Below are 26492 nucleotides of genomic sequence, written 5' to 3' on the forward strand. Positions count from 1 at the left end.
CTGCCGCGAGGTGCGAGCGCCCTAAAAGGCCTGGGCGGGAGTCAGCAGCAGCCTGAGCTGCCCCCACCCCTCCCCACACAAGTTGACTTCCTCCGGGTAACTAACCCGCAAATTAGCAAAGGGGTGCGCAGCCACGGGCGCGCACTTTTCACCCTCATAGCCCAGGAGCGCGCGCGGACTTGATGTTAACCATTTTGCGCCAAGAGCGCCCTAGCACTCCGCCACAAGGATTCTCCCAGACACTTTCCCACTGAATTCTGATTCCCCGGGGGCGGGACCCGAGAAAAGGGAGGTAGAAACTGATTTCGCACCTCGCCGGGGCACTGGGACCACCCCCCACCTGGCCCCGCCCCGCCCCGCCCCGCCCCCTCCCGGCACCGGCTGGCAGCCTCGCGCCGGGCGAGCTCAGCTTTACTTTCTAAGGCACCGCAGTAGTCGCAGGGCGCATCCTGTCTGCGCGCCTCCTCGCCCTGTCCCTCTCGGGAAGGATGGGCACGGGGGGCGCTCTCGGCCCACGCCCGGCGGGATGGCACCCCTCAGCTACCGCCAAAGGTGTGCGGGGCCGGGGTGCCGCGATAGTCGCTGCAGGCGCCGCCGCCCTGGGGGAGGGAGGACGCGCCCTCCCGGCGGCGGCGGCTGAGCCGGTCCCGCCACGGAGCATGCCCAGAGGCGGCGGGGTGCGGCGCAGTCCGCTCGCCCGGTTTTCCCCGCCGGAGGCTGGAGCTGGAGGCCCGCTAGGAGAGCTCGGAAAGGCCGGAGGGCGGCGGACGGGGACTACGGGGCTTACAGACCTCGCCGAGTGTGAGGGCCGCGCCCTGGGGAGGGTGCTGTGTGCCTGAACGCACCTCAAGGCCTCTTCGCTGGGTTCTTTACCCAACCGAAACCTCCTGGAGGGCCGCGCGGGTCCGATGCTTCCCAGTTCACGCGGAAGTCCCCAAGTGACCCTGCAAAGGCCCTCCTGTCACCCTCACAAGCAAAACCACAAACCGTTTGGGAGCTCAAGTGACCGGTGCCCAGCGATCAAGCCCATCATTTCCTTTCCACCTTCCTCCCCCTTGCTGCTTCCTCTCCCTTCACCGCCCCTGGTATCCACTTCCAAGTTCAGGCAGTGGGTGGAACCTGTTGCTTTTGCTCACGTTTCCTTCCCCTTCCCAGCGACACTAAGGATGACCTCAGCGAGGTGTGTGTGTGTGTGTGTGTGTGTGTGTGTGTGTGTGTGTGTGTGTGTGTGTGACTACAGGGACGGGAGGGGGGTGGGGGGGCTGTTCTCTGCCCTGGGGGTCGGGAAGTGGGGTGGAGATCTGTCCTGAAGGCGGGGGCCAAACATCCCTTCCGACCTAAGGGATCCAGAGGACCGAAAAGGAGAAGGAAGGGCGGTCTTAAGTGGTGGTGCCCCCGGCACATTGGCTGGCTTTGCTTCCTTGATTTTTTTTTCCCCCTTCAAGAAATTGAATCAAAGAAAATCTATAGGGAATTTTCCAGAACCACACAGGGGATACCTGAATTTGCCAACCCTTCTTTTTAGGAAGAGGGTTGATGTGAAAATATTTGCTTGGAAAACGTAGGTGGACTGCAGAGTACCTTTTAAGGATTAAAAATTTCCTCTGAACAGCCTTGCCCTGTAAGAAGTGAGTTAGGAAATGCCCTCCTCAGCAGAGAGGCGGGAAGAATGCTTAACTCTACGATGGACTGGAGAAGACCAGTTTCCCTGAACTTCCAGATTTAGGCCTGTAACTAATTTATTCCAGCAGGGCTAGTCTGGACCAACCCCCACCCTTGCTTGGCACCTTCTAAACGGAGCAGAAGCATGCTTGAAATTCTTTGTTTGGGAGTGGCTGCCACCCTGGCCGCCAAGGCTCTTGCGGGGACTTGGTGCTGAGACCCTTTGTCTCAGTGATTTCCTCTCCACAGGTAAGACCCTGGCCAGGAAATGTAAGCAAACCTTTTAACTTGTCTGGAAGCAGCCATCCTGTGAATAACAGGAAAAGAGGCCTTCTCATCTGGTCCACTCAAGAGGGACTGGCTATGACTTAAAATACAGTTCATGCTGGGCAGTGGTGGCACTTGCCTTTAATCCCAGCACTCAGGAAGCAGAGGCAGGTGGATCTCTGTGAGTTCGAGGCCAGCCTGGTCTACAAGAGCTAGGTCCAGGACAGGCTCCAAAGCTACAGAGAAATTCTGTCTCAAAAAAAAAAAAAAAAACAAACAAAAAATACAATTCACATTAACATCTGTAAACAGCCTGCTTGGTGCCCCAAATATGGTTTGCTGTGAGGTTGCAGTGGAGTGTTGGCTGCCACTGAGGAGTATGGAGGAGGTTCCGTATTCTGTGACATGCACGGGTGCATGGGAAGATCACGGGACATGACAGAGCTGAGGTCAGAAAAGCTACCTAGAGGGCTGGAGAAATGGCTCAGTGAGTAAAGTGCTTTCTGTAAAAGCCAGGATCTGGGTGCTGTCTGGAACCCCAGCATTCTGGGGTTGGCTGGGGGGTGGAGACATGCAGATCCCTGATACTGAGAACCAGGCTACCCCAAACTGCAAGCCCTAGGCTCAGGGAGAGACCCTGTCTCAAAATAACCCACTAACTAAATAATAAACAAATAGGGTGAAGTAACTGAGAAAGTCATCCTGATGTCAACCTCTGACCTCACACATTCCTACACAGGCAGGTACGCCTGCGTGTACGTGTGTACACACATGCAGACACCACACACGTATGTATCATCCGTGGCAGATGCAAGCGGACAAATATTGATCACTTGGGGTGACAGGCGCATTAGAGTGACAGTCCAGGCTTTAATCCTCAGGAGCCACCCACCCACACAGCTGGCGCACTTACTCCCCGACTGCTCAGATGGTCTGCGATCAGGAAATGTAAAATAAAACCTAAATGAGACATTTGGCAAGGGAACTGCACGGCCAAGAATGCATGGCATGTCAAAGACAACTGTAAACATCTGGGAATTAGCCGTACTTTCATATTATTTTCTGACCAGATAATCTGGATCAGATGGGAAGTACCCAGTTTCCTTTTCCTCCAGTCGACATGGAAGGTGCTTGGCCAACCCAGTTACCGTTATGTTTCCAGCCTGCCGCCTCCTGCCAAGAACCTTCCTGCTTTGGAACAGGAAGGCCTGCCAACTTCAAGGCTGCAGTAGTTAGCAGCTAGGTCCAGCAAGATGGAGAAATGATTTGCAAGGTGGTTGAAAAGTCTTGTCTTCCTCTTTAGGGAGCCTTTCTCAGACATCAGAGATGTAGGTCAAGAGAGAGAACCCTACTTCTAGAACCTTCCCCACCAATGCTGATGTTGTCAGGTCTGCAAATGAAGAGTCAGTCCCCCTTCACCCCCACTACCCTCACCCCAAGGATGCAGCCGAGAGGAGCCTTCCTAGCTGGGTGCTGGTGGCGCACGCCTTTAATCCCAGCACTTGGGAGGCAGAGGCAGTTCAAGGTCTGCCTGGTTTACAGAGTGAGTTCCAGGACAAACTCCAAAGCTACACAGAGGACCCCGGTCTTGAAAAGCAAAAGAAGAGTAACCTTTCTAAGATCCCTCTCTGACCATCAAAACTCAACAACGGAACCGAATCTGCTTTATCATCGCTTCTAACTTCTTTTGACAATCTTTACTCATGGTGAGTCTAAGCCAGCATGTCACTTCCTGGACAGTTTGACTGGTTCTTCCTCTTCACCTGGGTCAGAGGACATTCTCCTGAGCCCAGGGCGTTCACTGCAGGACACACACGGTCAATGTTGCTGACTTCGCTCCTCTGGCCTCACAGTAAGAATCACATATAATGTCAAAACTCAGGTCACACATCTGTATAAAAACAAGTGTAAGTTTCATGAACTCCTACTTGGTGAAAATCCTATTCGAGGAGGCTGGAGGTGTAGCTCAGTGGTTAGAAGGCTGATCTAGCATCCCAGATGCCCTGAGTTCGATTCCCAAGAACACCTGAAATGGAGTGGTGGAGACAGAGACTGAGGCTCAGATAGAAGCCGGAGTTTCAGGCCTTTAAGATCATCCCTGGCCTCAACCACTCCGGTTCCAAATTTTAGGCCCAGTCTCAACAATCTTGTTCTAGTTATATCTTTGTACCGTGGTATAGTGACTTTAAGATCCTTAAGTGGGAGATGGTTCCAGTGTGGCCAAGAGAATACTCTGAACCCCACAGACAGGCTATGAAAAGAATAAAAGCTTAAGAGATGTTTGTTGTTGGAGTTATTGTTAACACTTTCTAACTCGTTTGATCCTCAGAATTTCCATGAGGAAACTATTTTCCCACTCATTTGCATGTGACGAGATGAAGGACAGTGATTTGTTTTTTATTTTATTTTATTTTTTATTTTGGTTTTTCGAGACAGGGTTACTCTGTAGCTTTTGAAGCCTGTCCTGGAACTAGCTCTTGTAGACCAGGCTGGCCTTGAGCTCACAGAGATCCGCCTGCCTCTGCCTCCCGAGTGCTGGGATTAAAGGCGTGTGCTACCACCGCCCAGCTAAGGGCAGTGGTTTGTAATTTGCCCGAAGTCACAGACTGGTGACGTAGGTGGCTGAACCAGAACTTGACCCTGGTTAGTTTGGGTTTACAATTCTTATTCCCTAATCTACAAACTCTTGGTCCCATGTGGATCAGTTTACTAGGGAAAAAAAAAAATCTCAGAAAGGATAGGATTGCCTTGTAGCAACCTCAGTCTAGTTCTCGCCTTCCTACTTGGAAAGGCTCGGAGGTCAGTGTTTGTTTCGGTGTCTAAGGCAGTTGGCAGGCGCAGTTCTTGGCCTCTGCTAAACTCAGCGATGTTCAGCAAATTATAAGATTGAGTTGTAAAAGGAGGAGTGTAGGGGCTGGAGGGATGGCTCAGTGGTTAAGAGTATTTTCTGGTCTTGTAGAAACCCTGGATTCCCTTTCCAGGATCCACATGGTTGCTCACAGTCTCCTTAACTCCAGACACCCACTCTGGCCTCCAAGAGCATAGCATGCTCAAGGAACACGCACATACATGCAGGCAAAACACTCATACGAATAAATAAATGTTTTTAAGGAAGCGTGTAGACACTTCGGAAAAGGAAATACCATGTTGCTGTTGGCTATGGACGCGAAATTCCTCCCTTCTCCTAAACAGATCCTTTAAGGAGGAAGGCACCCAAGGTCAGCTTCCGGTATTCGTTGTCAGGGATGCGAAACTGGATTCGTACCCCATTGGTGGAACTGGGATGGCCACGCCCCTCAGAGTTAGTCCTGTTTCCGGGATTTTAATTTGTGGTCAGCATCTAAGCAACGATATGATTGATATGAGTCGTTTGGAGCACGAGTAGGGAGGAAAAGAATTGTCTGTAAAACCTCCACGCTGACTCTGAAATGATTAGCCCTGACACGGAACCTTCTTTACATTGTGGTGTGTCTAGCGATGACGAGGTGGTTCGCAAAGGGTCTGTGTTTCATCTTTACTGCGTGAATTCCATGCGAGTCACACGCAGGACGCAGATGTTCCTCTGTTTCATCACCTGTGTGTCGCCGTGGGGACAGTAAACAGCCCTGTAGGGCAGAGTGTCCGAGATGTAGAACATCTGGGCCTTGCTTCCAGCCCAGTCTCTCAACAACTTTATGACTGCGGTTTGCAGATGAAAGAGGGTGGACACGCATCTGACAAAAGCAGGGATTGGTTCGCTGGAAGTAAATACTCCTCTTCCAGTCTGAAAAAAAAACCCTATAGATTTCATCTAGAAAAGACCCCATGGATTTCATCTAGAAAAGACCCTATAGATTTCATCTAGAAAAGACCCCATGGATTTCATCTAGAAAAGACCCTATAGATTTCATCTAGAAAAGACCCTATGGATTTCATCTAGAAAAGATGGGAAACGGAACGCAGAAATGTCTCACAGTCTTTTTATCACCTTACTTATCAAAGAACGCCACGTTCATTTCCAGCACTAATCTAAAACCAAAGTCTACGTCTGCTCAGCAGGCAGAGCCTCTTGGGTGTGCGGAACGTCCACAGGGAGTCAGTTTTCACTTGATATCCTATCTGTGTATACATTTTGGAGATGGGGCCTCAGTATATCTAAGATTATATCCCCCCCCCCATTGACAGTGCTATACTTTAACAACAACAAAAAAATCATTTAAAACTCACCTCTGGGGCCAGCACAAGATAGCTCAGCAGACAGAGAAACTGGCTACAGAAACCTGACAATGTGTGTTTGCTCCTGAAACACATGTAGTGGTGGAAGGAGAGAGAAGCTATCCCCTAAAGCCGTCCTCTGACTTCCACACATACTACACACCACATACCCCCACACACCACACACAAATTATAATAAATAAAATAAGCTAAAAAAAAATACACCTCGGGGCTGGAGAAATAGCTCAGTGGTTAAGAGCACTGACTGTTCTTCCAGAGGACCCGGGTTCAATTCCCAGCACCCACATGGCAGCTCATAACTGTCTGAAAATCTGGTTCCAGGGGACCTGACACCTTCACACCAATGCACATAAAATAAAGATAAATAAATCATAATTTTAAAAAAATATACCTCTTAAAGGTTTTGGTTTTCCATTAAATGATGCAATTGCACATTATACACTCTTCAGTGACTACAGCCAGACCAAATAGTATTTGCAAAATAGAATTCAGTGACGTGTTTTCCAAATCTGACCCCAGGAGCCCTAGGCTGACGGTTTTGATCTTACAGAAATGGGGAGAGTGTGTGTTTATGACGAAGACTACCCTGCATGGTTGGTAGGCATTAGTGAAGAGAAAGACCGAGGCTCAGCAAAGACAGTGTCTTTATAGAGAAAAGTCATATAAAGATGTCCATCAGATCCTCATCCGCATCACAGGTCCCTATCAGTGGAACCCTTTGGCACTGTTCACATGGATGTCAATGTGGTCGGCACCCCTGGTGAATGTGCATTGTGCAGTATGCACAACAGTATCCAGGGGCCCTGCTGGGATTCCATTAGTAGGAAGTTTGAGAAGAACAGGAGCCGGGAGCTTGCTATACTTCTAATAAAGGAAAGAACAAGTCACTGCTTAAACTTCATTTTGCAGAACTTTTCTGCCATCATCTCCCTCAGCCGTTGAAGAGCTAAGTCTGGAAGCAACCCTGAGCTAATTTTTGGAGCTTCCTTGGGAGGTGTAATTTAGGACCACCTGAGGAAAGTTGTAGGTGCGCTTCCTCCAAGGGCTCACGGTAGCATCCCACGCAGTAGACCAGTAGGCGCTGGGATAAGCTGCCCCAGAGGCCTTGTGCCTTGGGTTTCTCTGTCTGATGCTCACCAAAGAGCATCTCGGCAGGAGACTCAGGGAGGTGAGAACACCGTTCTTGTCACTTCAGGAAAGACTTGGCTGCTGGCATTGTGGACGCCATAGACAGTGGACTGCAGCTTGGAGAGCAGGAAGGAACTTCGCCAAGAGCATTAGCACTGGCTTTGAACAGCCCTGCATTTGCAGACACGGCCGTCCCTGCAGTTCTCTGGCCCAATGGCAGCCTGTGAAAACTGTCTAAGCTTAGGAGCTACTGGAGCTTCACCGGCAGTGACTCAGATGCCTGCAAGAACCAGGCAAACACATGAAGTGAGCGCTAGGGCAACAGGGAGGGCCAGGGCAGAGTGGTGGTGTCAGTGAGGCACACAGCTACCTGTGTCTGGGTTTGTTCCCCACTACAAAAAGAAAAAAAAGAGACAGTCGAGGGTGACGGAGCTCGTCTGTTTTCCACAGGAAGCAGACTAAGTGAGAAAGGTCAAAAGAGCAATAATTTAAAAGCTTATGTGCTTTTAATGGGAAATTGATTCTATGTAAATTTGCCAAGGAGTTGGCATTTTAACTTTCTGGGCTAAAACCTAAAGGAAAAGGTAAAGAAAAAAAATTAAGAGAAAATCTTTTATGCTTTCCTCTATAATGTTTAAGTTTGGGGGGTCATGAGAGGGAATCCTATACACTTTCGTATAATGTTCTGAGCTCAGTGGTTCACGGTGCAAACATCGAAGCCACGCTGTCTCCCTCCCTCCAATCACACCACCATGGAATCTGAGCTACCGTTGTTCCAAGTAGGCCTGGATGGCTACTCCCCAGCTGCTGCACTTGGCCACAGGACTCCCAGCTCTCCTCCAGGATGGAATTTATTCTATGCCTCCATCAGGCCGAGAGTGGACTTTTTGATTATATACCCTTACTGTTTCTCAGCAAACCACCTGTGCCCAAATCCTTGAGTGCCTGACCCTGAGACACTAAGACAAAGGCCTGGCATGGTGGTGGCATGGTGGTGGCACACGCCTTCCCAGCACTGGGAAGGCAGGCTGTCCGGGAACTCGCTCTGTAGACCAGGCTGTCCCTGAACTCACAGAGATCCGCCTGCCTCTGCTTCCCGCGTGCTGGGATTAAAGGTGTGCGCCTCCACCGGCCCGGCTGACTTAGATATTCTTATAAATTTATTTTTCTGCATCTAACTTTTAAAATTTAGTATCTGATGCTGATGACTTTTTAAAAATATCAGGAAATAATTCCTTACAAAGTTCTTCCATGAGAGAATCCATGAAGACGAAGGACTTAGAGGAGACAGGGTTGACCTGTCGTGACTATTTAGAGCTATTTCTAGTACCATTAGTACCGAGGAGCAGGAACCACTGCAGACACATTATCAGCTTTGTTAATTGTTACTGATTATATAGTAAAATTACACTACTGGCCCATGGCCTCTGTGTGATTTCCTAGGACCTTCCAATTTTATCCTAATGTAACCGGCTCACTGAGCACAGCACTGTACGAATACTCGCTGACTACAGAGAATGTCTTCATTAGGATATGGAGCTGTGCTCCACATCTCTCTCAGTTCTACCCACATCAGAACCTTCACCGTGAGCAAAGTTCACTGGTTATGTGCATGCGGTGGAGCCGGTATGCCTTGTGACCTCCTGCACTGGGGCGAGTGACTCACCGTAACCTTCAGGAATAGTGCAGGTGAAAAGAAGGGATTTTGTTTAGCTCTTTGGGAAATGCTGCCCCTGTGCACAGCAGTTGGAGGCCCGGCTGAGTACCGGATAGGAGCGACGAGGCTGAGAAGCTCAAAGCCGTGTACCAGCGAGGGAGTCCTAACAGAAACTGCGGTTTCCCTAAACACCACTAAAGCCATTCTTCGCTCGCTTTTCTAATTCCAGAAATAGGAATTCATCCATGTCTTGCACTTTCCCAGTGAAATGTGTTTTGATAGACGTTCCTCATAATCTCAATGGCAAATCTATTATCGAAAAGGGGAGTAGACCATGATTTGTTTTTATAATCCCCAGAGATTATAATGTTTTGTTGGCCAATTTTCTTTAATAAATAATTAATTTTTAAAAAACCAGCAACATGTCCCCCCTCTTTGTTAGAGAACTGGATTCAAAACAAAGCAAATCTCTGAGTGTGTTTTTATGTAAGGAGAAGCAAGTCTGGATTGCTCTAGACCATGCAATGAGTCTACCTTCTAGTCCTTTCTTTGTGTCGCTGCGTTCCTCTATGACGCAGACCCAAGCCTTTCTCTCATGCTGCATGGAGCGGTCGGTGTTCTGCAGCAGATGGAGCGAAACAGCAGTTAGGCCAAGACCTGGGTACCACTTCTGGGGTCCTGCCGTATCCAAGTCCATACTAAAGTTTTCTTTAAATTGGCTCGTTTTAAAATTAAACTCACTCGAAGGGAAAACATGGCATCACTGATGTCAATAGAGCACAGCCATCCCTTTGCTAAAGTAGCAGCCGTGTGTGTATTCTGTATCCCGCCAATTTGAAGTCACACTTCAGAAGTTAGGAGGCCTCTGGCCATCGGCGGCATCTCGCAGTCGTGCTTACTGCAGTGCGAGAATCGGATCTGCTACCGAGCCACACCCCTTGCTATTATGATCAGTAACAGAAATGTGTGGGTCAGTTCTGGGGATTAAACCTATGGCCTCATACACACACAACCCCAGACCGTTTCTGTTCTTTTAAAAAAAACTGTGTGATTGTGGGGGTGGCGTATGGGGTGGGTAGTGTGTGTGAGTGCCGGTGCCCACAGGGGTCGCAGATTGTTGGCACTGGATCCCCCCCCCCCCAGGCTGGAATTACAGGCAGTCCTGAGCTGCTCAGTGGGGTGCTGGGATCTGAGCTGAGGTCCCTGGAAAGAGCAGGGCATGTTCTTTACCACCAAGCCACCGCTCCAGTCCCATTCCTGTTGTTAGCAACCTCTAAAATGATGATGCATTTTTATATATTAGTAACACATCAAACTTGATGAAATATAGTGAATTTTATATAAGGGGCATCATTAGATTTTTATAAACAGACAAGCAAACACTTGAGAACACAATAAATTAAAGAGATGGATCAACACCGGCTCTCCTGCTGGCTTATTACTGACCAAGATAAGAATTCACATCAGTGACACCATCTGCCAGCTTTTAGTTTCACCCAGGCTAACTTTGAGCTTGTGTGAGGATGTGGGTGGACAGCTCTAAAGGTTTGCTAGCCATTTCATCTCTTGTAATTCGATTTACATGTAGAGTTGGATATAGTAGCACAAGCCTGAGGTCCCAGCCATTGGGAGACGGAAGCAGGGAGATGAGTTCAAGGCCTGGTTCGGCTACATAGTGAGTTCAAGGTAAGGTAACCTGGCCTATATGAGATGCTGTCTCAAGAGAAAAAAAGCGTATGTGTTTATACTTTGTAGTTCCAGAAAGTGACATTTCAATGTGTCTGTGATCCTGCTGTCAGCTTCTAACAGGCATGGCCAAGAGTTCAGTTATAGGGGGCTTGAGACATCTATGACTACCCCCGAGCATTTTGTGCCTGATTTGTGAGGCTGGATAAGGTTGATTAACACAGCACTACCTACGTTCACGTTCTCTTCAACAGCATTCTCTGTAAAATCACAGGTTTGATGACTAATTCCTCTTCCCAGTGTAGGAATGTAAATAGAAGACTGTCAAAACACATGTATCTGAGTAGCATCAAAAAATAAGTGTATGTCACACTGTAGAACAAGATCATCTGGCTGGCACACCGAATGGGAAGGGTTTAGCAGAGACAGGGACAACAGGTTGATAGCTGGGTCCTCAGGTGGCTGCAGAGGGATGCTAAAAGGCTGGGGATGGTGAGGCTGCAGAAAGTCCCTGCATACGGGTGGAGCTGCTGTCTCGAGGAGCTAACGCAGCATACATTCTTGCATGCTTCCTGCTTATTTGGTTATTTATTCATATATCTAGGTGTCAGGCACCGGGTTCTGGAGAAAGAATTGAAAAAGACCAAAGAGCCTGATGGTGGTGGCGCATGCCTTTAATCCCAGCACTCGGGAGGCAGTGGCAGGGGGATCTCTGTGAGTTCGAGGCCAGCTTGATCTACACGAGCTAGTTCTAGGGCAGTCTCCAAAGCTACACAGAGAAATCCTGTCTCAAAAAAACAAAGCAAGGAAGAAAGAAAGAGAAAGAAAGAGAGAGAGAGAGAGAGAGAGAGAGAGAGAGAGAGAGAGAGAGAAAGAAAGAAAGAAAGAAAGAAAGAAAGAAAGAAAGAAAGAAAGAAAGAAAGAAAGAAAGAAAGAAAGAAGAGAAAGAAAAAAGGCCAAAGAGCTCAGGAACCAGGAAGGAAAAAGAAAGCCAGAAATTGCAACTGGGGTTCTGAATCTCAGAGGATGCATTATTGAAGAGTGTTATGCAAAAGATGACAATGAGAGATTAAACTCTCTTAGGAAACCCCTCAGGAAGAGATGCTTGAAACAAACAAAATCTTGAAATAAAAGTTGCTGAAGTCCTTCAGAGTATCAGTGACCAGGTTGAGGAGGGCAGAAGACTTCCCTGTGGGTAAAGTCTGATTTCAGCCTGTTTATATCCTTTTTCTGCTCCTTAAAAACAATCCCACACTGGATGTGGTGGCCCACGCCTTTAGTCCCAGCATTCAAGAGGCAGAGGCAGTCAGATCTCTGAGTTCCAGGCCAGCCTGGTCTACAAAGCAAGTTTCAGGACAGCCAGGGCTACACAGAGAAACCCTCCCTCAACCTCCCAACCCCAAAGTAAAAAAACAAACCAAAACAAAATTCCTTTTTAAAGCCCGCTTTGAATATGGAAACACTTGTAGCGCTCGAATAATTGAAGAGTCTCAAGCAGTGCTCCTGACTGCAGCAATGCTGCGGGATTTTTATCTTGTCTCTTGTGTTATTTTAATAAAACGATGATTGTCCAGTAGCCAGGCAGGAAGTACAGGCGGGATAACCAGTCAGGAAGTAGAGATGGGCGACAAGAACAGGAGAATTCTGGGAGGAGGAAAGAGTCAGTCTGCAGTAGACACAGAGGAAGCCAGACACAGAGCGAGCAAGATGTGAAGGCCTCACTGATAAAAGTTAGCCAAGCCACGTGACTAAACAGACAGGAATTATGGGCTAATATAAGTTATAAGAGTTAATAAGAAGCCTGAGCTCCTAGGCCAACCGGTTTATGATTAATGTAGACCTCTGTGTGTTTCTTTGGGACTGAACGGCTGTGGGACCAGGCAACTCCCGCACAATCTCACTCCCCAGAGCCTCTCACCTTCCTCACCCCACTGGGTTATTTGAAAGTGAGTTCCAGATAACCAGTTTTCCATCTCCTCAGCCCGAACTGTCACAGTCGAAGCCGCACGAATCTTGCTTCGTAGGTCATTAACTGAAAATTAACAAACACTGAGGCCAATTCTGCTCTCTAATAGAATTCAGAAATAAGAGAATATCGATATGACTAGGAGTCATTTCTGGCAAGGGATAAAGCAGAATAATTCATAAATAATGTTAATCTAACAAATTCCTATCACAGGAATTAAACTAATTAACTATATGGGGAAAAATCAAAGGAATTTCAATTTTCTAATGCACAAACTACCCTATCAAAGAAATGATCATTGAAATAACTATTAAACTAGGGGGAAAAAACTAAGAACAGAAAGAGTCCAGGGCTGGGGGTGGGGGGTGGGAAGTGCATTAAATGCCAGCTGGAGCATGCCAGCCACTTAGGAGCCGTCGTAATAGATTCCTCCCATTGGTAGTACTTGCTGTGTGCCACCTGTGCGCCAGGCCCACTTGGCTCTCCAGCAGGGGTGGGAGGGGATGCTTTGGCAAGCCATCTTAGCTCCTTTAAAGAGGTGAGCAGCTGCCTCTACCTGACTCCGCCTGAACCTCACCCAGATTCTGTATTAGACACCTGAGGATGGAAGCGATTGGAAGGGGTTCAAAGAAATGGGACGGAAGATAATTAGAAGGGATTGATTTTAGCAGAAATATCAGAGAAAACCGAATGCAGGGAGCTTGGCTAAGCCCGGACTCAGGGGAAAAAAAAAAAAGAGCTATCTGAGGCATTCAAAGAGTGACACAAGGAAATATTGAGCTGGCACACTGAGAATAATGCTCAGTGTGACCACAGAGCTACACCAGGCAGGGCAGCCAAGCGCACAGTGCTCACCAGTGCCAGCTGGTACCACAGTCACATCCTACACGCTCGGACCTTCTCCAGGCTTACACCCAAGGGCTGCCTTGTACCAGAGGACCAGCTTCTAGGGAAGGGAGGTGGTCCTTGGACCTTCCCACCCTGGGACAGAGTGTGTGCTGTGTCTCCCTAGCAAGCAGGGTGATCGAGGAGAGTATTGTTCCTTAAATACAATTATGCTTTCCACTCCCACAACATGTCTTCCAGCCATCATGTAATATGTGCGTGTGAGAGACAGAGACAGACACATGGTGATAATCCTAGCATCTGGGAGGCGGAGACAGGAGGATCAGAATTTCAAGGCTAGCCTTAGCTACATAATGAGTTTCAGACCAACACGGGTTACATGAGACCTTGTCTCAAAAACAAAACAAAACAAAACAAAAAACCCACTCACATGGTTGGAGATATAGCTCATGGCAGAACACTTGTTCAGGTCGCCCAAGTCCCTGGGTCAAATATCCTGTACCAAACATACATACTCACTGAAAAAGAATATGTCCAAAATGATCCAGAATAAGGTTTATCATTGCCATTTGTCTTAGCCAGGGTTCCTATTGCTGTGATGAAACACCGTGACCAATGCGAGCTGGGGAGGAGAGGGTTTATCTGGCTTACACTCCACACTATATTCCATCACTGAAGGAAGCCGGGACAGGAACTCAAGTACGGCAGGAACCTAGAGTCAAGAGCTGAAGCGGAGGCCATGGAGGGGTACTATTTACTGACTTGCTCCCTCTGACTTGCTAGGTCTGCTTTCTTAGAGAACCCGGGACCTCCAACCCAGGGATGGCCTGACTCACAATGGACTGGGCCTCCCTCATCAATCACTGGTTAAGAAAATGGCCTACAGCCAGATCTTATGGAGGCATCTCAATTGAGGTTCCCTCCTTTCAGGGAACTCCAGCCAGTGTCAAGTTGACACAGATTCAGCCAGCACACCATCCAACCTCCATCTGGATCACGGTTCCCTTCCAGCACAGAATTTGTAAGTGTCCAGGGAACTTCCTTCTTACAAATTGAGCAGGAAAATAAAAATACTTGAGTTCGAAACCTTTGCCACCCACGTTGCCAACAGGACTTAGAAAACGGAAGGATGAGTCCTCCACAGCACACCAAGATGATGTAGACGCCACTCTTCTGCCTCAAGTTCAACAACATGTTCCAGGAAATATCCATGCGGTGTCCTGTGGGAACATGGCTAGAGATGCCACACTCTGAAGGGCAGTGCTCCTGCTGTAATCCTGGGGTGGCAGCATCCCCAGCAGAGGGCCTTTCTGTGCAAGAGCGGCACCGATGGCTGCATTGGACCCTTCCCTGAAGCCCAACACTGGTGGAAGGCATCACTGTTCTAAGACACAGAGTTCAGTCACGGATCCTATTCCAGAGTTAAATCCACGCTGCTAGAACCCACCCAGATGTGGGTTTGCCCCCTTGTTTCTGGCTCCCACACCAACCATGCCTTACCATTTTAGGCAATTTCAGTGGGCAGGCCAGGCATTTGAACTGCATTCTTTAGTAATTCTAATGGTGAGTCTTGGTAGTTCTGCATTTCAATGAATGAAAGGCTCCAAGCTTATGCTAAGAGGCAGGCCATTTTATACTCTCTAATTTAGAATTTGGTTTTGGTTTTGTTTATTCCAACTAGGAAGAGCTCGGAGAGGCATAAAGTTAAGTAAGCAATCTGGAAATTTTTATTAGTTAGCTTAATATATATAAGCTATATATATAAGCTTATATATAATATATATAGCTATATATATTATATATAAGCTATATATTATAAGCTTAATATAATATATTATATTATATATATATAAGCTATATATTATAAGCTTTATATATATATATACATATATATATATATATATTCCATGAAGGCTAGGTAAGGCTACTATTTCTTTTTCTTTTCTTTTATTTTTTTGAGACAGGATTTCTCTGTGTAGCTTTGGAGCCTGTCCTGGAACTCACGCTGTAGACCAGGCTGGCCTTGAACTCACAGAGTTCAAATAGCCTGCCTCTACCTCCTGAGTGCTGGGATTAAAGGCATGCGCCTACTATTTCTAACATCTCTGTGAACGTGCACCTGAAGACATGGGTATTAAAACTGTGGTATCTGAAAAATTACTATTATCATATCAAAATCTCTTCTCTCTCGCTTGCTTTCTCATTCTAAGGAGTTCAGATGGAAGGAATACACGATTTTAAGAAAAAAAAACCCCACCAACAACAAAAAGCTCTTACAGCTTTGCATTGGCTGGGCGTATTCTCTAGCTTCACATTCTCCCCTTCCCTTCACTCAACAGCGAACATCTACAGAACATTGACTCAGTTTCAGGGACACAGCGAAATGTTGGGAATTCAAACAAGAGTCTATGGATTCGCTCCATTCCCGACCCTTGGGTATTGGTAGAGGAAGAGAGGCACCAGGAAAGAGGAAGCCTGGTCATGCTAGGGAGTGGCAAGGGAAGTGTAACTCCTTTGGTTTGGTTTGATCCAGTGTGCAAGAAGCCTCGGAGTCTGATGGGGAGGCTTACACCAGCCTCGGGCATCTCAACCTTAAAGGAGCCCTCCCTCCCTTAGTGCCTGGTTTCTGAAAACTAAGGTGACCTTATCCAAATTTTGTGTGATTAGCTACAAGGTAAGACTCTCTCACTCGCTCTTTTTATCAGCACTGTGGGCTCAGCCAGTGGACAGGGCTGGAGAGAAATGGGCCCTCTGAAGGGGAATCAACAGGTTCCCATCGCTCCTTAGATCTCTTCGCGTAGAGATAAGATAGTCTGGGGAAGTCTGAAGGCGACTTGCTTAGGGATGCAGAAGATATAGCTATGCTGAGAGGTAGGAGTGGATCCTCTAAAGCCCTGGAAGCTGAACTGCCTGGGTTGGGAGCCGGAGTTGATGCACCTGGAAGCTATTTGCAAGGCTTTAAAACGGTAGTGAAATTAGCGCTAAAATGCCTGCCATCTCGTCAAGACATTTTGATGTCACCCTTTCAGCGGAATAAAGCAAACCCAGTACCTGATATTCATGGGACTAGACCCAGGTTTTGTAAAATGAAGCAAGAAGGCTCATTCCTGTGGACCCTTCGAGGCAGGAAATTACAGATTATTGTTCAAGGGGGCATGTGTGACTTCACCTCTCCCTAGGAGCTAGAAGCAAATTGCTTCTCTCTCAGAGGAAAGGACATCTTGAAACGCAGGTGGATGGCAGGGGATCTGGCTTACACCGGAAACATTAAGTTCTAGAATTTGGTACCACAAATACTCCTTAATGTACAGGGAAAGCAACTAACTTTAAAATGGAAAAGTCTCTCAGAAAAAGAGGTAACTTCAGGGTGTCATGAGAAACAGTTTATATTTACAAAGTAGATTTCTTTTGTTTGAGAAAGGATCTTACTCTATAGCCCTGGCTGACCTGGAACTTACAGAGATCCATCTGCCTCTGCTTCAACAGTGCTGGGATTATAGACCTGTGATATCGGGCCTGACAACAGCCTTCCTTTGGAATGCAGGCTCTTCCAGAATAAACCCTTCCCACCGTGAGCCTCATCCAGATCACAATCCTCTCTGTAGTGGCCTGCGGGAACGACTTCCCATTGAATTGTGTTCTGATTTCTAGGCTCTTCCAATTCTCCTTTCACTTCCCAGCCAAAACCCCATATTTATTCATTAACCATGTTCATTCATTAACCATATTCATTAGCCATATTCATTCATTAGTCATATTTGCTCATTTCAGACAGGGGTCTCACACTGTGCTCTTGGCTCTCCTAGAACTCAGAAAGTAGTTTGTTGCCCTGAGCTGACTGAAAACCCAGCATAGGCTTCCTCCTCTCTCAGTCTCCTGAGTACTGGGATCACAGGTAAGAGCTTCCAAACTATTTGTTTTTTCTTTGAGAGATGGTCTTACCATGTATCCCTAGTTGTCCTGGAACCTATTATGTAGACAAGGCCTCAAGCTCACCGAGATCTGCCTACCTCCTGACTGCAGGGATTAAAGGTAGGAGCCACCATGTCTGACTCAACATATATACATATATTGGTTTTTCGAGACAGGGTTTCTCTGTGTATCCCTGGCTGTTGTTCTTCATTGAGCAGCCATCAAAATATAAAGAAAAGAGCTCTGGTTTCCTACGTGGGTCTGAGGTGTAGCAGAAGTGAGCCACAACATGGCAACTTCAAATGTGGAAGGGCACACAGCTGGGCTCTGTTCCTGAGCCTTCACAGGTGTGACTTGCCAGTCTAGAGCTCCCCACAGCCACTGAGCCCACCCGTGACTCCTAACCCAGCACCTAGGCCTCTACTACCAAGGAAATGGAGTTGACAAGTTAACTTTCTAGACCAAGACAAGTCGAAAGAGGAAACCTGTGCACGTCTGATTGGAGGATCGTATCGCCCTTTTGCTACTAGTGAGAGCTTGTCTATTTAATCTCTTTCAGTTTGCTTTAGGATATCAAGCACATTGGGCTGTTGGGAGAATTTCAGATCAGGTAAGACACAATGCTTGTATGATTAGAGTTCAATTACACAATGCTAAGTATTTGGTGAGGATGTGAGAAAGGGACTCTTATTTCCTGAACTTTCTCCCTTTATCTTTTTGCCCATTAACTGATGCGGTCAGATTGTGAAGTTGAGCTCCCGCCAATGGGATGAGATGCTGTCATAGTCTTTTTACAAAAGGAATTGCCTTGCTGGCTTCTCTCACTTTGTTCTGGGTTCCTTGTGCAATACCAAGATTATTCTTTATTCTTTGTTTTTAACAACACGCACACACACACACACACACACACACACACACCAGAATAGAAGACGCACAGGGCCTGTGAGCACTGGAGCTGAAATTTACTGTGGGGTTAGAGGACCTGTTCCCAAAGTGGGGGTCCCAGACGGTCAGCAACGACAGGAAATTGCGGATATTCTGGTCCCAGGCCAGATCTGCCTATAGTAACACAAGGGATGCGGCCACCATCTGACCTTAAGGAATGTTTTACACTCTTTCTAGTTTGGGAGTTATTGCAGTAGAGAGAGGGAAGTCAGAGTAGGCGGGGGTGGATGCGATGAAATGGGAAGAAGAATGTCTGCTCCCCCCCACCCCCACCCCCGTGATACTTAATAGAGAGAAAGCCAGGAAGTCCTGCCAAGCACACATCTCTGGCAAGATCCATGTGCCTCCCTCTAGTGACAGTTTCCCACTGGCAGATATCCGCTCGCCACAAGCAGAAAGCACAGACCCAGAGCATACTAGACAAGGGTGTGCCTGATTGACACGATTAGGTAGGGAGAAAGCATATTGAAGGCAGCCCCAAGGCAGGTAGGCAACAGCCGGCCACTGTCCCTTTCCCTGTGGGTGGTGCCGTTATTCTTGACTGCTCCAAGTGCAGCTTTAGCTGAAGGCGAGACCTGAGTCAAGACAGTTCCCCAGGTTTCCCCGTCATGGCTGCTTCAGGAATGAATGAAGTCATCGGCAGATGTCAAAACAAATAGTTGAAGATGTTTCAGGAGATTCAGATCAGCTTCACCCAAGTCTCCAGTTCACCCGCCTAGTGTAGAGCCACTTCCTGTTCCTCATTCCAAGGCTTTCTACTTGTAGCCTTGGGGCTAAAGGCATTAAAGAACACAGTCTAAAACCCCATGAGATCCAGCAGCTGAAGCCACATTCACAGATCTACCACCATCCCCACGACTTTTTCAGTCCTACTTAAGCACATACTTCCATTATTATTATTAATTATTATTATTAAAAATAAGCCTAAGGGGGCTAGAGAGATGTCTCCATTATTCTAAGCACTTGTTGCTCTTGCAGAGGACCTAAGGTTTGACTCTCAGGACCCACGTGGTTGTTGGCAACCATATGTAACTTCTGTTTCTGGAGATCCGACATTCTCTCCTGATCTCCAAACATGTATTCAGTACACACACATACAAGCAGGCAAAACATTCATACACATAAAATGAAATTTTAAAAAATTCAAATTTCATTTATGTATCCTTAGAAATATACCTATACTTGTAAATAGTTTGAAGGGTCAGAAGATCCAGGGCTAGTCATAGCCTTAAAACTTCATTTTCATGCATACATAGTGTGTGTGTGTGTGTGTGTGTGTGTGTGTGTGTGTGTGTGATGTATGAGCATGTATGTTTTCAGACGTGTGTGCATGCAGAAGTCAGAGAAAGACATTGGGTGTCTGGCTCAATTGCTTTCCACCTTATTTTTTGATGACAGGATCTCCCACTGAACCAGAAGCTGGCCAGCTACATCCTGGGATCTGCCTGTCTCTGCCTTTCAGTATCAATATTGGGAAGATAGATTTGGGTATTGCACTCAGGTTCTTTTGACTTCACAACAAGAGCATTCTTGCCAGCCAAGCCCCCAGAACCACTGTTTTATGAATGAGCTACAACAATTCTGTTAGGAACTGTTAGACATTGGAATGCGGCAGACGGGGCCACCTGCACTGGCCATGTTTTCAACTCTTCCCAGCTGTGTGCTCAGGTACCATTATCATTTTTGATGCTCATGAGCTGAGACTTAGACGCACACAGGAAGAAGCCCAGAATATCACATCTAATTTAAACTCTCAATCCAGTCTCTTGATGGAAGAGGTGTTAGCCCAGAACTGGAGCTTGGCTGTTGTTGTTGTTGTTGTTGTTGTTGTTGTTGTGTGTGTGTGATCATTCTGCTTCCCCCGCTGGTGAATGTGCTGTGCTGTGTACTTGGAGCATTTCTGCTGCTGAAATGTCTCTCTGCCTCCCAAAGATGGCAGAGAGATTGCCTTCCGTATAGAAGTATGTCATGTCATACACATCTCTATTACAGTAAAAGCACTCCTGCCTTCCGTACAGAAGCATGTCATGTCATACACATCCCTGTTAGAGTACAAAACTCCTGCTCTCAAAGCGGCCTGAACAACGGAGACCATGCGGGAACAAGGGGCGCATTCTTTAGAATGGTGGTGGATGTGTTACGAGATTGTATAGAATGACAGCAATTGCTGTTATTGAAGCACATGTGTACTAACAAAAAGGTTCCCTCAAAATGCTTTTTATCGGGGTGAACTACTTCTATAGAGATGCTCAGATGGTTTATGGTTGCTCGCCAAGTACATGGTTTTATATCAAAGGAAAGCGTCAACTCTCCTTTGTCTCGGAACACAAAATATGCGGAAGTGAGTTTGCTTTAAGAGTACCCTCAATAAGCCTGGTTAATGGCTAGGGATGGATTTCCCAGGGAGGTGGGTGTCCTTGTTTAAAGGGGGCTAGGAGGAGGAAAATAAACACAAAGTGGTTCTGAACTTGGGCTAGAGAGATGGTTTCCTCTTCCGAGCCTCGTCTCCTCCTCCAGGGATGATGTATTTCTCCAGGTCGCAGGGAGAGAAAATAATGAGTTACTCATTAACTTTGCAAACAAGGACCCTGAGGTGCATGCTAGTTAGGGACGAGTCTGCCGTCACAGAATGGGGGAAAAGCCTGGACATGGATCCCAGACCTGCTTGCTCAGTTCTAATCGCTCTTCCCATGTCGTTGGAAAGTCCCTTCCAATCCACGTGTTTGTAGTGAGAAAACTGAAGCGTGCTTCCAATAAATGGCCTTGTGAAGTCACGCAGTTGGTATGTGACTGAAGGTCACTGCGTGAGATGTTTGAGAAGCCGTGCTTTTAAAATGCTTTGATTTAGTTTACAGAAGATCACAGTGTCTGCCCCGTAGAGACTGCCCAGCTCTGGCGGATGGGATTTTGCTTTTCTTGGCTGCATGCATATTGAAAGCGGCATACACACATGTACCTATGCATGTTTGTGTGTGTGTGTGTGTGGGTGTGCAGACTTATACCATGGTATCTGTGGAAGTCACTGGACAACCCTCAGCAATCACTTCTCTCCTGCCAACTTGTGAGGTCCAGGGATTGAATTCAAATCATCCGGCCTCAGTGTGTCTGACACACCTTTCGGTAGCAGCGTGATACAGAATGAAGCAGAGCAGGGCCCATCAGCGCAGATCTCGCCGATGTGACTATGAACTTTCCTGCTTGGATACCAGTATTCCTAAACAGGGTCCTTTTGGAATCCAGAGCTCATCGTAGCAAGCCAGGGTCAGACCTTGCTCACCCATCAGGAGTCAGGCATGAGGAGAAGCCCTTGGATGGAGGAGGCCCTGTTGATAAAAACAGAATCTTCTCCAAGGAGTCTCTAGGAAGCTCTGACGAGTGCACGGGGCACTCATTACTTAATAAAAGATTCTTCAGTGACTACTCAGATATATGAATATTTTTACAAGACGTGGAATATGTAAGGAATTTTAATCCAATTTTAAACCTTCCTACCACCAAGCTCTGCGCAGAAACCGGCCTCAGAGTGATGAATAGCCCCTGTCTGAGCAAGGAGGAGAGGCGACCCCGCACCCTGCAACATCTCTTTTTAAATTCCTGGGCGGACTTTTCCGGCAGTAGATGACAAGTGGGCTTGCTTAAAAGGTCTGGGACAGGAGATGAAATGACCATCAAGTATTTTCCGCCTCGGCCACACCCACTTCTCCTGAGGCTATCAATAACATCCCGGCCCCAGATGGATGAATGCACCTTAGCTTTTCCTAGACACACACTTGGCTAGCAAGTATTTAGGTCTTCAAAAGTTCTGTTAGTTGGCTTTCGGGGTGGTAACTTAAGAGGCTATAGACCGTGGGAAGAAACATCTGGAAGCTGAATTAGTAAATGATGGAGACATAAGCAGCTTAAGTGTGGCTAAGCCTTCCAGCCTTGTGCGGGGCGGAGGACGGGATTCCCGAGCGCTTTCTTTCACGTGGAACTCGGGAGACAACAGGGACACTCTCGCACAACCCCGAGTCTTCTCACGAGTAACCCTCTCCAATCCCACCTCGAGTCTGTGACAGCCAAGCCTCACTGCTCTCCGGACAAAGGGTTAAGTCTGCAGCCATTGGTGCCCTCACTGCTGCGAACAGCAGACTGTACTTTCTCCTCTGCAGACAGCCCTGGTCTCCAGCTTCTACAAAGCCATCAGCACTGGCAAAAGCCTTATCTCCCCCCCCCCCCCCCCCCCCCGCTATCCCCGGTGGCTTTAAACTTGTAGCTCACCAGATTATATAGCTCGAGAGTTTGAATTTACCCCTCATGGCCTTGCCGTTGCCTAGAATGTGCTATCACTTTTCCTGTGTGAAGGTCTCCATGCCTCCGGCCTCTGGAACCTGACTGCTCCCAAGCTGGTGAAGTTAGCCGCATCCTAGCTGACTGCCTCCTAGCTTGCTGCGTTCTTACACATTTCTCTAGTAACCTTGCTGTTTCCTTCAGCTCAAACTTCTGCAAACAGCCCCCCCCCCCCCCTGCTGCTGACCCTCACGTTCTCTAGCCTTTCATAAAAAGCATTTTCAACCCATCTTGGGGACAATTGTGGGAGGGGGGTACAGATGGGGAGAGAAGGTTTGGGACTCACCTGCACGGCAGCAAGGATCACACACTGGATGGGGCTGCCTGCAAACTTCCCCAGGGACTGTCTGCAGCCAAGTATCTTGGCCTTAAAGGGGCAGGGCACTTTTCACCATATAAGGAAGACAGCTTTGCTTGTCAGCCACTGGGGCAAAGCAGCTGGTCTCTCTGTGTAGAGGAGGTTTAAACCTTCTGGGGGCATCTGGAGCCTGTCAGTTCCTGAGGCAGGTTAATTGAGCCTTGATATGACCTAAGAATAATGCTTGGCTGGGCATTTTAAAGGACCTTTCTAGGGACTTATCTTCCTATAAAGGGAGTTTCTGGCAACTTGGAAGTTTCCCTGAATGCCATGACAGGGTTTCTACTTCTCGTTCATCTTTGGCTTTCTGGAAGTGAGTGGCCCTGCTCTCCTCAGCCAGGCAAGGCAGATTACATCTCCCTCCTCCTGATAAGGAGGTGTAGGGCACTGGAGGTTGGTGAGGTTTATACTGGAGGCAGAAAAAGAAGACAGAGTGAGGTCTGAGCAAAATTAGGGTCAGCGTATGAGAGCCACCAGTGGCTGAGAGAAAGGCTGGTAGCCCCAGGCTCTGGCCTACAGGTAACAAAATAAAACACGGACAGAAAGCTAAACAAAAATCAAGGAGTATGAAAATTACCCGCGAAGAGGGCAGAAACCCTTCCATGGCATTCAGGAAAGCTTCCATGGTTCTGGACCTGGAGCAATTGAGCCATGGACCCTTTTCCATCTCTAGCTCTTCTACTGTCAAAAGTTTTTATTTTTTTATTTTTATTTTCCCTTAACGAATCAACCATCCACAGGTCTGTGTCTAATTTCTTGTTCTGGGATGTAGGAATCTAGAAATCCCACCGGGTGCCCGTCAATCCCTATATCTACTGCAACACACCCTGAAAACAAGTGCTGTTTATTTGGCTTCTTCCGGAACAGATAGATGCACACCGTCCTGCCCCAGAGCCTCCAGTCTTTGCTTTGGGGCCACCACTGATGAGAGCTCCTCCCGGACTTCGCCTCCAGCTGAAGCTGGCAGCTGTCTTCTTCCAGCAGCGTCAGGGGAATGTGTTTCAGCCAGAGAAAGCATTACCTGCTGCTGATATTTAAATGCAAAGCTGTCCTGTTCATTTGGGGGTGGATTAAAGGCAATTATAAAAGGCTAGATGCTAAGAAGAGAGTGAAGTTTAATTTAGTCATCGCTTGGGTGGTACCATGCTTCTTCCTTTGCAGCCAACTGGCTCTGCTCCTTTGAAAACGCTTTTAAGTCTGCCAGGTAGCTCTAGCTAGCACCCACTCTACACTTAGCTAATTTGCCCGCTCTGTGGATCTGGGATTCTTTAAGAATGGAATTTGGCGCCTGCTTAGAGAGTCTTGCATTACCTTCTTACACAGATTTGTGAGTGTGTGTTTAAGGACAAAGAGCACTTGGTTTTCTTCTGTATTCCGGTTACATCCAGCATGGAACAGGCATAGGACAGGCCAGGAAACAACCAAGGAGACCCTAGGGTTGCTGTTTGGTGTCCACTGTTTTGTGAAGAAAGTGAATTTTTGCTAAATTATTGTGGTTGTTGTCAAATAGGCACGGGTCTCTCTGCCTCATTGTTTCTTTGTAGCTCAGTTAGTGTTTCTTTTCCACACCATTAAGTTTTCCTCAAGGGCAGAGAGCAAAGGCAATGCTTTAAAAAGTTTTCCTTCTGTGTGGAGGCCCAAAAATGTGAGCCTATTTCCACCTAGTCTGAAGGTCAGAGAGTTAGAGGAGCTCAGTTTTGCTAACAGCAATCAGAGCTACACATCCTGAATCTGTACACATTTGCTTACTTGGTTCTTTTGACACTCAGACGGCACATAGAGGTAGATCCACTCCACCCTGACAGATGGTCAGGATATGTAAGCTCCTTCTTTTGTAACTGGAGGTTTAACCTGGGGAAGGGATGCTTTCAGGATACTTGGTCTAGGGTGGCTTCACTGCCTAAACAACAGAATGTAAGTGACTTGATGTCTCAAAGTGTTGAAACAGTGAACTGTTCTAGTTGTACAATGTATCGTGTTAAAGAAGTCTTTTGTTGCCTTCTTCCCCCTTTTGTATTAGGGTATAAAAGTGTATGGAAAATTGAATGCAGGTGATTTCAGTATTCACTGGAACTCGTTCCCGGTACTATAGTCTATGCTTTCTGTTTTATTATTTTTGCATTTTCATACTCTTATATTTCTGATCCCTACCCTGGCAAGACTTATTTTTGTTGAGGGTGGTCCCTTACACTTCTAATGTCTATTTGATCCAATAATCCGATTTTGAGGAAATAACCAATCAGAAACAACACATTATGCGAAGGTGTTCCTTATTTTGCTATTTGTAATGAAGGACATAGGAAGAGACTTAGGCTCCAAGGACACTGCGTGCACCAGTAATAACAGCTCTTGTTTGATGATTGCTCCTTCAGTGCCATACACTATTCTATGACCTGCCCAGAGACAGCTCAACGCTCAGGACAAGCCTCAAATGGGATGGCCATCATACTTCTTCCTAGGCCATAAAATGGAGGCAGGGAGATGGAACAACTCCTGCCTTGGTATTCGAATTAAGGTATTTTCATTCTGCATTGAGCATCATGATAGGCACTAGGGATAAGCAGATTGACAATGCAGAGAGTGAAATTACCTGGCGCAAGCGATAAGAAAACACGGAACATGTAACAAACCCGCTTAGGAGTTTATTAGAGGGAGTGTGTACAGGCCTGGGATAGTCAGTGAGCAGAGAGAGAGAGAGAGAGAGAGAGAGAGAGAGAGAGAGAGAGAGAGAGGAGATGGTGCATCCAGCTTTTAAAAGCTGCATAGTGCATATGCACAGGGGGTTGACGTGGCTACGTCATACATAGATGATGGGGCTCACGCATGCGTGCAATGGCTTAGCTAAGTCATACACGGGTGATGTAATCCATTCCACATGTGGGTCATGCAGGGGCCCTGTAACATCCCTGGGGGCCATTAGGCACTTCTGCCTGAGGGCTTGTCTGCACATGCATGACTACTAGAACTCGGAAGTATTAGCTTTATTGTGGCTGAAATCATTACAGAGAGGACTCTGCTTTCTGTGTAATGGTTAGGAGTTCCCTCTTCTTCCTCTTCTCCTGTCCCCCTTCCCCATTTCCATCCCCCATGCACTCCTCAGAGGGGATAAGGCCTTCCTTGGGGAGTCAACAAGTTCTGGCATACCAACTTGAGGCAGGACCAAGCTTCTCCCCTTCACATCAAGGCTGAGCAAGGAGTTCCACCATAGAAAATGGGTTCCAAAAAACCAGTTCATGTCCCGCGCTACCGTCTCGCCAGCAAGAATGACGCGGCACACTTAGGATCCTTCTGCAGAAAAGCTTTAATGCGTCTTGAGAGAGAGAGCATAAGCTTCCAAAGCAGAGACCCAGAATGAGGGGAACCCATCCCTTATATAGGAAACAGTCCTCGCTTCGGACGTGTCACTCTTGGATTGATCCACTACCCATCAACCCAGATGATGCCTCGGGAGTAGGCTGGGATGCAGCAGTGGAAAGTTACCAAGCACATGCGCATTATAGTCCCACTGTCTCTGCCTCCCC

General features: G+C 47.3%; 1 protein-coding gene across 3 annotated transcripts in view; it reads right to left on the reverse strand.

Moving 5' to 3' along the window:
• Positions 1-26492, reverse strand: part of Schip1 (schwannomin interacting protein 1) — a 726814-nt gene that overhangs the window by 138190 nt on the left and 562132 nt on the right. The window contains exon 1 of one of the 3 annotated variants that reach the window (XM_087899462.1): positions 846-970. The exons of 1 other annotated variant lie outside the window; for it this stretch is intronic. The gene's annotated coding sequence lies outside the window, so the exon portion shown is untranslated. Of the gene's footprint in view, positions 1-105; positions 254-845; positions 971-26492 lie in introns of those variants that run through there. One more of the 3 variants, XM_048424585.3, reaches the window with a different exon arrangement.

The sequence above is a fragment of the Myodes glareolus genome, chromosome 20, assembly GCF_982192425.1.
Source record: "Myodes glareolus chromosome 20, mMyoGla1.1, whole genome shotgun sequence".
In the NCBI taxonomy this organism is placed as follows: domain Eukaryota; kingdom Metazoa; phylum Chordata; class Mammalia; order Rodentia; family Cricetidae; genus Myodes; species Myodes glareolus.